The sequence below is a fragment of the Suricata suricatta genome, chromosome 9 (assembly GCF_006229205.1).
Source record: "Suricata suricatta isolate VVHF042 chromosome 9, meerkat_22Aug2017_6uvM2_HiC, whole genome shotgun sequence".
Classification (NCBI taxonomy): domain Eukaryota; kingdom Metazoa; phylum Chordata; class Mammalia; order Carnivora; family Herpestidae; genus Suricata; species Suricata suricatta.
Window position 1 is genome coordinate 117,615,644 of NC_043708.1, and position 2,087 is coordinate 117,617,730.

The window sequence follows — 2,087 nt, forward strand, 5'->3', positions numbered from 1 at the left end:
CGGTGGTCCAGAAACTTGGACCCAGGGAACCTGCTGTCCCTCACGCTTCCTTACCCGGGGCACACAACGTGCTGGACCTCAGTTTCGATGAGAACGACGGTATAGGGTTCTCACTCATTTTGTTCAGCTTTCCAAGGAATGCTGTTGAGGAAGTCATCATCGATCCGAGCACATGCAAGGCTGCCTGGCAAAGTGACCCGGGCCGGGACAATGGCCTCAGACTCTTCCAGAGGCACGACCCACACCACACAGAGCCAGGCCCCCAGGCCAGAGGTCCTTTCGGGACCCTTGAGGTGCAGAACCCTGCACGCCTGTTGGGGCACGGGCCTTCGTGGCCACCGAGACATGCCCGCCCAATCCCTATGCCAATGCAGAAGCTGGCATGAAGGTAGGCTTACCGTCAAGCGGTCCCGTGGGCAAGGCAGCTGACCCGGGCCACACTTCCTCTGGGTGTCCCGCCAAGCACAGTCCCTCGGCGGACAGGGGGGCCCGGCTCCTCTTGGCAGACGGCGGGCCCGGGGTGGCCCCCACACCTGAGGAGAGGAAACAGTCACGCGCACGCGTAAGAAATGTGCCCAGGTGTCCCACTCGCCACACCGGGCAGAACCAATCAGTGACTAAGTCTTACATCTGCCTGTCCTGTCCCTCTGACACCTGGGGAAGTCTGGGGAAGCCTGCGGACAGGCAAGATGCTCCTCCTGTAGGGGCCCAAAGGGCAGGAGGGTGCGCCCATTCACGTGTGGATGTTCAGGGGTTCAGGACGTGGTGGTGGGCGGGGGTGGGGGGTTCATTCCCTGAGGTGGGGCTAGCTGGTCGGCTGTGCGGGCCTCGGGCCCAGCAAGAGCCTGACTGGGGCATGGGTCCGTGGCCTGGCACCCTGCCACGCAACGGAACAGGCCCCTCCAAACCAGAGCACCCCCTTGGGTCCCTGGGGTCAACTACATTGGCCAGAGATTTCCTCTCCTGGGGCCACCCTGGGCCAAGCACCGAACACCGACCCCCACTCGCATCCTCCGTGCCGCTGGGGAGCAAATCGACGTGGACCTTGGACGGCAGCAAGCCATCACACGGCGAACGCAGCAGATAGAACCTTGGAGGTCAAGGGAAAGCCCAAGACCGCCCACGAGAAAGCTGCCCGCCCCCCGCACAAGCTACCGGGCAGAGGCCAATGCAGAGGCCTCTGGGCCGGCCACACGACAATGGGGGCTGCTTCCCACACACTCTGCCCATTGTGCCCCGAGGGGCTAGGCGGCCCGGGGCCGTGCCTCAATGAAAGGCGGCGCAACACCCCACCTAACCAGGGGCACGACCTCGCCCAGGGTGTCTGCAGGCGCACGCCCACTGTGCTTCTGGTCGCCAACCTGCAAGAAAAGGAGCAATACCCCGGCTGCCTGGTCTAGGTGTGTCAGTGCCTTCACGACCAAGTCTCTCCGGCACCCTGCCCACAGCAGACTGATACATTGGGACAGGGAGCGCCTGCACGGACAGCCACAATTGCTGGGTCCCTCGCAAAGATCCAGCACGCGGCATGTGTCCTGGCCCATTCCCGTGGCTGAGGAGCGCCAGCGTGGCCCGCACTGGGAGTGCAAGCGCTGCGGCCCCCAGACAAGACACACTGATAGGGGAGCCTGTCTCCGTTACAAGGTGAGGCCCGAGGCCCACCTCTGCCAAGCTCCTCATGGGGCCCCGACACTTGCGCCTGGGCTCAGAGCTCTGAGACCCCCCGCCTGGCTGGCAGGCCACAGCAGGGCAACCTACAGCATACCTGGGAGGAGGTGAGATGCCTGCGCCCGAGTCCAACAAGACCCACCCTTAGTAAGACTTTGGCCTTCAGCGACTCCCTGCCCAAGGAGACAAGGTCTCCAGGGCAGGCCCGGCCTGTAATACGTCTTGGTCCGGGGCCCTGTCTAAAGGCATGAGGATCACGACCTGCGTGAACCCTTCCTCGGGAACACAGGGGCCAGATCATGCAGGAGGGGGACAGCGGTGCCACACCCAGGCACCCTGAAGCCGGCCTTGTCGCCACGTGGTGCCATCCCTGAGAGGAGGCCGGAGGTCCTCCCCACACTGAAGGCTGACCTCGGAAC

General features: G+C 64.0%; 1 non-coding gene across 1 annotated transcript; it reads right to left on the reverse strand.

The window, feature by feature from the left end:
- Nucleotides 1–73: 73 nt before the first annotated feature.
- LOC115303164 lies at nucleotides 74–166 on the reverse strand. The gene has a single exon (XR_003913871.1). It is a non-coding gene; the product is annotated as a small nucleolar RNA SNORD116 (small nucleolar RNA).
- Nucleotides 167–2,087: the final 1,921 nt, after the last annotated feature.